Source organism: Triticum dicoccoides, chromosome 3A, assembly GCF_002162155.2.
Source record: "Triticum dicoccoides isolate Atlit2015 ecotype Zavitan chromosome 3A, WEW_v2.0, whole genome shotgun sequence".
NCBI lineage: Eukaryota > Viridiplantae > Streptophyta > Magnoliopsida > Poales > Poaceae > Triticum > Triticum dicoccoides.
Genome location: NC_041384.1, coordinates 701,552,322 through 701,561,341, shown reverse-complemented (window position 1 = coordinate 701,561,341; position 9,020 = coordinate 701,552,322).

The window sequence follows — 9,020 nt, the reverse complement described above, 5'->3', positions numbered from 1 at the left end:
TTTGGAATATTCAGCACCAAGAGATAGGAAGAGATCAAAACAGGGGAGTTCGCCTCTCAAAACTAAGAATTCTTATAAGTAATTAGCAGGCTTAGGGTCAGAGCGTCACCAATCATTGTGAATATTATGAGTTGGAACTATCATGGGATTAGCCATGACGCGACATTTTGAGAGCTCCGCACTTCAGTGCAATGGTTTGCCCCCTCAATGGTGTGTCTACAAGAAACTCAAGTAGGAGAGTTAAGAGCTAGGAACATAGAATTTTCGTTTGGTTCTTGTAGATTTGTATTATTAGTACCAATGGAAGAAATGGGGCTTAGCTATGTGCTGGAATTATTCACTTTTCACAATATCATATTGACACAGTAGTCAAGAAGGGAGAAGAGGATACGCGGAGGCTTACAAACATCTATGGGTGAGTCTAATGTGAGTGGGAGACAAAAACGTGGGATCTCTTGATATTCTTGTGGAGTGAGTCCCATCTGCCATGGATGTGTATTGGTGATTACAATGAAGGTTTATCTCGGGAACAACACATGGGGGCGGGAGAGAGATGTGAAGGCAGAATATAGGTTTTCGAGAAGCCATGGATGTTGCAGATTTATGTGATCTCGAGTTTATAGGACCTATATGGACTTTTGAGAAGAAAGTCAGGGAGAACTTTCAGCTGGATAGGGCCCTGATGCTTCCGGAGTGGATGAACCATTTCCTAGGCGCGTTAGTGAAGCATCTTACAATGACACGGTGTGGCCATTACCCCATCTTGTGTTGTTGCGTCCACGGTTCTCATTCTTGCCACGGGTTTCATCAACATACACATCTATCTATGATGTCTTATCTTTGAAATTGCTATACTGTTGATTCACTTAAGTAAAAAAATTTGTTTGTGATAGGAATGTTACATTAAAAAACCGAGTGAAATCTACAAGCCAAAGGAACAATTTTTGGTGTCAAAACATCTCAAGGCAGTTGAAATCAATTATGACGACGATGATAGGATTCACCAAGTATTAAACGTCCTTGGTTACCATGGAGTACATCAGGAACTAAATGAACATTGAAAGAAAGCCTTTTACTCACTGGAAGTAACTATTACTACATTAGTCTGTACTCTGGATGTGTGACGGTTGTTGAAATTATTAGATCATGATAGCGCGCGTTGTCGCACCCGCCTAATTCTATAATTAACATACTTTGTACGTGCATCTAGTGCCACTCCTAGTTGGTTTTAGAGTATTGACGAAAAACCTAGTTGAGGGACTAATGTGTTTGTGAGAATTGCAGGATAACACAGGTAGAAGTCTAAAAGTGCCAGTGATCGACTAGAGGGGGCTGAATAGGTGATTTTTATGAAAGTCTTCAAAACATGGAAGTTTCGAAGACAAACGATAGAAATAAACCTATTACCATGCAGCGAAAGGTAGACTACACTAGGCAAACCATAGTCAAGTATTCAATGAAGTGAAAGCATAATGACTAATAGCAGCTAGGCAGTAAGATCAGGTAGGAAGATATTGTGAAGCCAATCAGAACAAGTAGTCACTCAGTGAAGACAAAAGATAATGCAATCATACAATGACTTCACAAGGACCAACAATAAGCAAAGGGAAGGGAAGGATGAAACTAGTGACTCGTTGAAAACAATGATTTGTTGGACCAGTTCCAGTTGTTGTGACAACTGTACGTCTGGTTGGGGAGGCTGAGATTCAACTCAGAAGACCTAATCTTCACCTTATTCCCCTTGAGCTAAGGACACTCAGTCCTCGCCCAATCACTCTGGTAAGTCTTCAAGGTAGACTTCCAAACCTTCACAGACTTCGTTCACCGGCGATCCACAATGACTCTTGGATGCTCAGAACGCGACGCCTAACCGGCTGGAGGATTCACAGTCCTCAAGTGTAATAAGTCTTCAGATCACACAGACAGGAAGACTTAAGTGATGCCTAACACTCTTTGGCTCTGGGTGTTTAGGGCTTTATCCTCGCAAGGAATTCTCTCTCAAAGGCTTCGAGGTGGGTTGCTCTCAAACGACAAAAGTTGTACTCTAACTCTGAGCAGCCAACCGTTTATGGTTGTAGGGGGTGGGCTATTTATAGCCACTAGGCAACCTGACCTGATTTGTACGAAATGACCCTGGGTCACTAAGAAACTGACACGTGTTCCAACGGTCAGATTTCAAACACACACGGCAACTTTACTTGGGCTACAAGCAAAGCTGACTTATCCAACTCTGAACAAGATTTGCTCTCATAGTCTTCACTCGAAGACATAGGATTTTGGTTAAGCATCACTTCAGTCATTCTGACTGGTTCTCTTGGACCCCACTTAACAGTACGGTGGTTCCTATGACTCAACAAAGAAGAAAAAGAACGACGAAAGAACTAAGTCTTCGCACTCCATAGTCTTCATGCGATGTCTTCTCTTGTCATAGTCTTCAATGTGAATGTCTTCACATACCACCTTTGTCTTCAATGTCTTCTTACATTTTTAGGGGTCATCTCTGGTGGGAAAACCGAATCAATGAGGGACTTCTACCTGTGTTATCCTGCAATTCTCACAAACACATTAGTCCCTCAACTAGGTTTGTCGTCAATACTCCAAAACCAACTACGGGTGGCACTAGATGCACTTACAATCTCCCTCTTTTTGGTGATTGATGACAAACTAGTTGAAGTTTTCAATGGGGAATATAATATGTGAAATTGTAAAGGATAGGGGATTGTCTTCATAAGTTACAAGGGCTCCCCTGAAGATGTGCATATAAGTAATTTGCTTTTGGAATGCAAATGCACATGGCAGGTTGTACTTGTGGAGAATCTCTTCAACTTATGATGATAATTTATCATGCATGAAAAGTATGTGAAGATAATGACATGCATCGTGAAAAATGGACGTCTGCCAAATGATCTAAGTGCGGAATTTATCGTCGCACATGCGGAATTTATCATCGCATCACAGAATAGCAAATAAGTAGCAGACGACCATCAAGTTTAAATGTTACAACTGAAATAACCAAATGTATCAAAATGCAAGAGTTGTAAACACTAGGCAAAATATAAAGCAACCGCCAATATGGACCCACTTGAAGACTATCAAACTCATATGCTTCTCCTCCTTTTGTCAGTAAGGACCAAAAAGGTTTGAAGACATAGAGCATCTACTCGTTCCCAGGAGGAGGAGGTGAGGCAGCAGGGTCGTCGGTGTGGTTAGGCGGTGCCGACGAACTCAGGGTAGTGTCGATGCGTGCAGAAGTAGGGGGGCGGTGAAGTAGCATCGTCTTCATCATCGATCACTCTGGCATTCACAGTTGCAGCAGAGGAGGAGAACTCAGAGTCTTCAAGAGACGGAGTTCGTCGCAGCACAGTCCTTGTTGGAGGTGTTGAGTCAAACTTGAAGCGTTCAGAGAAGCCATCCTCTTGAAGATCATCCTCAGAGCACATAAGCGTCAGCCCTTTCCATGTACGCCGACAAGTTTCATGGGCAACAAAGGCATTTTTGGTGGCAAGATTGCGAATCATGTTTACGTCCACCAAGAGGCTTTGCATTTGGCGCTTCAGCCAGTCATGATGCCTATCCTGTTTCTGATGAAGGGCAACCAAAAGCTCGCGGTCATTGAGAACACGGGATCGCTTCTTGGGCCGTTGGGCAATGGTGCTTTCGGTGGCTTCAGTGAGGGCACGATGAGGTGCACGTGTAGTATCAGCCAGAGGATAAACACGAGTGACTGCTTGAACTCCTTCAATGTTTTGAGAGAAGCTTTGATTCTCAGCATTTTGAAGACTAAGGGGCTCCTTGGCTGGCTCTGGATAGATGGCTTCAACTGACATATCGACGTCAGGTAGAAAGATCTGATGATTGCGAACAGAGGGCTGATAGGTGACAGCTGAGTGTAGTTTGATCAGCCGCATAATCCATGGAGCGTAAAACTTCAAGCCAAAAATGTCAGATCCTGATGCAGCAAGCTGGCGAATGAAGAAATCTTGTGCATTGAAGCTTTTGCCATGAAGAATATGAAAGACCAAAGTCTTCATTGCGCCTTCTAGCTTGGCATGTGGAGAATGTCCTTTGATGGGCCAGAGAGTTCGCCTTATGATGTGATAGATAGTACGTGGCAGATACTCAAGGTCTTCAACAAAGAACTCCTTAGGATATTCAACATCTGGAGGCAAAGGCTTCATCATGCTGAGCATCTGACTCATATTGGGCTCAGGCTTGTGGAAGATGCTTTCCTTAGCAGCACTGTGAAGCTGACAACCAGGTTCATACAGATCTCCTAGAGTGGGCAGGCTAGTAAGCTCAATGATATCAAAGGCTTTGGCTTCATGATGAACATTGCCTGTCATCCACTTAAGGACCCAAGTCTTCAGATCCCTGTTGTAGCCACGAATATGAAGAGTGGCATAGAATTGGAGCAGCAGTTCTTCATTCCAGTGCTCCTTACCAGTGACGAACTGCAGCAAGCCAGACTCTCTGAAGCAATCTAGAGCTTCTTCCAAACAGGGCAGACCAGTTATGGCTTCAGTGTCAAGATGCATATGTGGGAAAATGCAACCTTGATTGTACAGAATGCATGAGTAATAACTTCGCTGCTGATAGCTCCAGAACCGATCAGAAGATATTCTTGCCTTTGAGTAGGGGTTCTTGGCGCTATTGAAGAAGGTGTTGTGTGCCTTGAAGCCATTGATATTGAACGATCCGGGTGCAGATGCAGTGCCTGGAAACCTGGGCAACCTTGGTATTGGCTTCTGAACCTGAGGCATGTGCTCAACGTGATAGTCAAACTGAGGACCAGCAGCAGGCAGAGGAGTCAGAAAAGGCCATTTGACAGTGACAAGTTGGCCATAGTTGAATGCTTGCTCGATAGTGTGTGGCCGAGGTGGCGGAACAGGAGCAGTGGCATTAATAGAGGCGTTAGGCTGCACAACAGAGGCTTCAGGAGCAGTTGCATCATTGGCTTCATTGACTTCTGGCACATTGGTTGGTGTAGGCTCCACATTTGCTTCAGCCATGACTACGTCATTGGCTTCATTTGTGTTGGTGGTGGCAGCCTCAAGATTCTCAACCTCCACTTGATGAGCTAGAGGGTCGGGCACAGACACGTTCTCCTCGAGAACAGCTTCTTCAGTAATGGGGGGAGTAGGGACATGTTCTTCTTCTTGTTTGTCATTGGCTGATGCAGCCAGAATGTCTTCAGCAGCTTTAGCCTCAAACTCGGAGACATTCATAGTAGGAGTGGCATCTAGAAACACTTGACGTGCAACAGATTGGTGGGGCACTTCTCCTTTTGGAACGCTCGAAAGAGGGACTTGAGGCCTTGGTCCTTTGCGAAGCCTACGTAGCGCTGGCGACGCCTGTGGAGATGGAGGTGGCTGGGCCTCAAAGTCATCTTCTTCTTGCACTGATGGGGTTGCTTGCGGTTGGGGAGAGCTTGGAGTGTCTGGTCTCTGTGGGTGATCAGCCCACGATGCATCCTGAGCAGTTGGCGTCAGAGAACGACCAATGCTGATGAGTTCGTTGTGCGTGAGCACAGGCAATGATACCAGTTGGTGCTCGATCTGAGGAAGGACTTCATCATCTTCAACATTGTCATGGTGACCAATGTCTTCAGCAGCGGTGGGGTCAACTGCTGGAATGTCTTCAGCATCAGGAGCCTCTGTGGAAGCAGGCTCATGAACAATCAGTTGGCGCTCGTGGTGTTCAGATGCAGGGCGAACCATTGAGATAGGTTCAACAACTAAGGGCTCTGTGGGAGCAGCCCGATCCTTCTTGGTTTTGCGCTTCTTCTTAGAGGGAGCGACATCAGAAGCTTCAGGATTTTTCCTTTTTCTGGCTTCAGCCTCGGCAATCCTTGTCTTCTTCAGTTCTGAAGCAATTGACCTAACCTTTGGCTTCGAGCCAGTCATGCTGCTTGGGAAGACTATGCGAGGTTCTTCCTGCCTCGAAGGTGCAGATTGGTCAGTTGAGGGCTTCTTCTTCTTTGCAGCCATTCTTGGGTCGATGCCAGGACGACCAAGAGCCTTGCGCTTCTCAGCCTCATTGTAGGCTTGCACACACTTGTCAGCCAGGCTCTTCATGCGCTCATGAGAACCTTGAGCTTCTTCACGCTTCTTGAGAAAGGCTTCTTTGAGCTCGTGCAGCATGATCTTGAAGTTTTTGACATCTTGCACGCTGAGCTTGGCCATGTGCTTCTTGAACTGAGCTTTCTTATAGTCGATCTTTTGCTTCAGTTCAACAATGCGCTGAGCTAGAGCTAGCTCAGAAGCAATGGCGCCAGTGAAGGCGACACTGAGGCCAATCGAAAGTTGCAGGTCTTCAAAGCTGAGGCTGGGCGTGTCAAACCACTCATCGATGAAGTTATGGATGATTGCCACATCAAAGAGAGGCAAATCATTGAAGATCTCTGCTTCTTCCTTGCTCTTGATCAGTTGCTCAAGAGCGTCATCTGCAAGATCTTCATCGCTGGACAGATCAATGGCGTCATTGCACAGAATAGCAGTAGTAGTTAGTGCCTGATCAGTATTCTTTCTCATCTCAGTCTTCTTGGAGATGCGAGATAGATCTTCAGACTGCACACTGTCTTCAGGAGGTGCAGTAGCCAGTGGCTTCGCCCATTAGATTTTTGGTGCTGAGGCAGACTTTGAAGCTTTAGGCTTCTTCAACTTCGTTGGCTTTGGCGGTGCAGGCGCTTCATCAGATTCGGCGTCATCTGCAGGCTCATCCACGGTTGTCCCTTGAACCATGATATGAGTGATGAGATCTTCCAGGTTGTAGAAGGGCCCAACAAGATTGGGTTCAGCGTCGCGGGTGCCATCGGCACGAGGAGAAGAAGGACCAGGGTTGAAGTCTAGTCCCAATGACTTCTTGTTTTGCTTAGCAGAGTTCTTGGCAAACTGGAAGTTGCGCTTGAACAGATTGCCATCACGACACCATAGCAATGACGATGGATCAGCATCTGCAGGCTGTGGTCCACGGACCATGCAGGGATAGAAGCCTTGTTCAATGGCTTCATCTCTGGACCTGGGTTGAAGATTTCTGTATAGGATGTCTCCCCATGGTCGCTTGCTGGCATTCTTGTCTGCATATTCCTGGGTCACAAACCTGTACTTGAACCATTGCTCAGCCCAGTACCTTCGAATCCATTGTATTCGTGTCTTGCGCTGATTGTAATCCTCTTCTGGGTCTGTCTTGTACAGCTCTGAGAGGTCATCAGGCAGATCTCTTGATGTTCCCCCTCGACGCTGTCGGTCACCCTTTCTTGCTGATTTCTCTGTAGCCATGATCTTCAAACTGAATGGCTTCAACATGTTCAAAGGTTTCAAAGGCTTCCGTTTGCTGGTCAAACAAGAACTGGCTTTGGGAGAATTTATATGATGCTGTAAGAATTCTGCAAATGAATGCAGACTATGAGAACCAAGGGATTCTCCCACGGACATGTACCTGTGACAGCATTAAGGTGCGAAGGAAGGGGAAGAGGTCATATGCATTCTCAGAAGATTTTGAAGATAAATCAGTTTAGAAGACATTGACCTCATAGTGCGAAGACATTCACTCGTAGATAGGGAGTTGGTTCCAGATTTGTACGAATCCATGAATAAGTACAAGTGAGGAATCTAACTACTTTGTGAAGCATAAGTGAACATACTAGGCATATTATGAGATGCAATATGAAATGGATCCAACTTGTGTGAACAGAAACTGCTTGTGGTAGAAAGTGATGGATCTATAGAATCAAGGGGGCCGTAAAAAAAGAAGTTTTATCTACCACGCGAAGAACTGCTAGACGGAGTGGGAGAGGAGGCCGAGCAGATCGATCCTCCGTGCCCTAACTTGGCGACGGAGGACACCTACGGCGACGGCGGAGAAGACGATGTCCGCGGCCAGCGTGAAGACGGCGTCGGTGAGGTTGCAGCAACTAAGCGCTTCGTCGCCGACATCATCGAGGGCGAGCGGTGGCGCTAGGGTTTGTGCCAGAGTGGAAGGAAGGACAATGACTGTGGTGAGGCGTGTATTTATAGAGACAGGGACGGCACAATGTTATTACACAGGTGCCCCTGGCGTTTCACATCTAAAGGACACGTGGCCATCATGCAACATATCGGAGTTTGTTCCATGTTCCCACACACGCCTGGATTATCGGGTGGTCGTTCCCACTTCTCCGGGTTTCAGGTGAAGGAATTAGCATTCAAAACGGACTTAATGTTTGTCTTTGTATCTTCTGCTGACAAGGATGCAGAGAAGATATTCGACAGTTTCAATAGAATGCATATGATTTGGAGAGATAGAGTTTGAGATAGAAAGCATAGAGAGGTTAGGGTCCAATCACATTTACTTAGTTCAAAAGATTCAACAAGAAGACATAGCTATAAGTGAATGCTGTAGAGGACAGAACACTAGTATAGATAATCATGAAGATAATCATGAAGGCAAGTTGAGATTGAAGCCAAATCAAATGTGAAGACATACCAAACGTAACGCCATGAGTGAAACACTTCAAATAGAAAAATTTGGTGGTGGCGTTACCCACCGTATAGGAAGTATTAGACTCAGACATGGCGCACAATTATCGTGGCGCTCTGAAGTCAAATTCCACATTAATGTATTCACACTTAGAATGTAAGTCTTCATTGATTGGAGATATACTTTACTTCGTGTGTTACATCTAAGTCATCAATATGCATAAGTGTTAGGATGTGTGCCTGATCATAGGACATTTGAGGATTCCAAGATATTTAGCTCACACCGTAACTTGCAAAACCTCTTCTCATCCAAGGGCTTGGTGAAGATATCTGCCAATTGCTCTTTAGTGTTGACGTCTATGATATCAATATCTTCCTTCACAACATATCTCTGAGAAAGTGATGACGAATTTCAATGTGCTTTGTCTTTGAGTGCTGAACTGGGTTGTTGGCAATCTTGATGGCGCTTTCGTTGTAGCAGTAGAGTGGCACTTGCTTCAAATGAATGCCATAATCTTTGAGTGTTTGCTTCATCCACAGAAGCTGAGCGCAGCAAGATCCAGC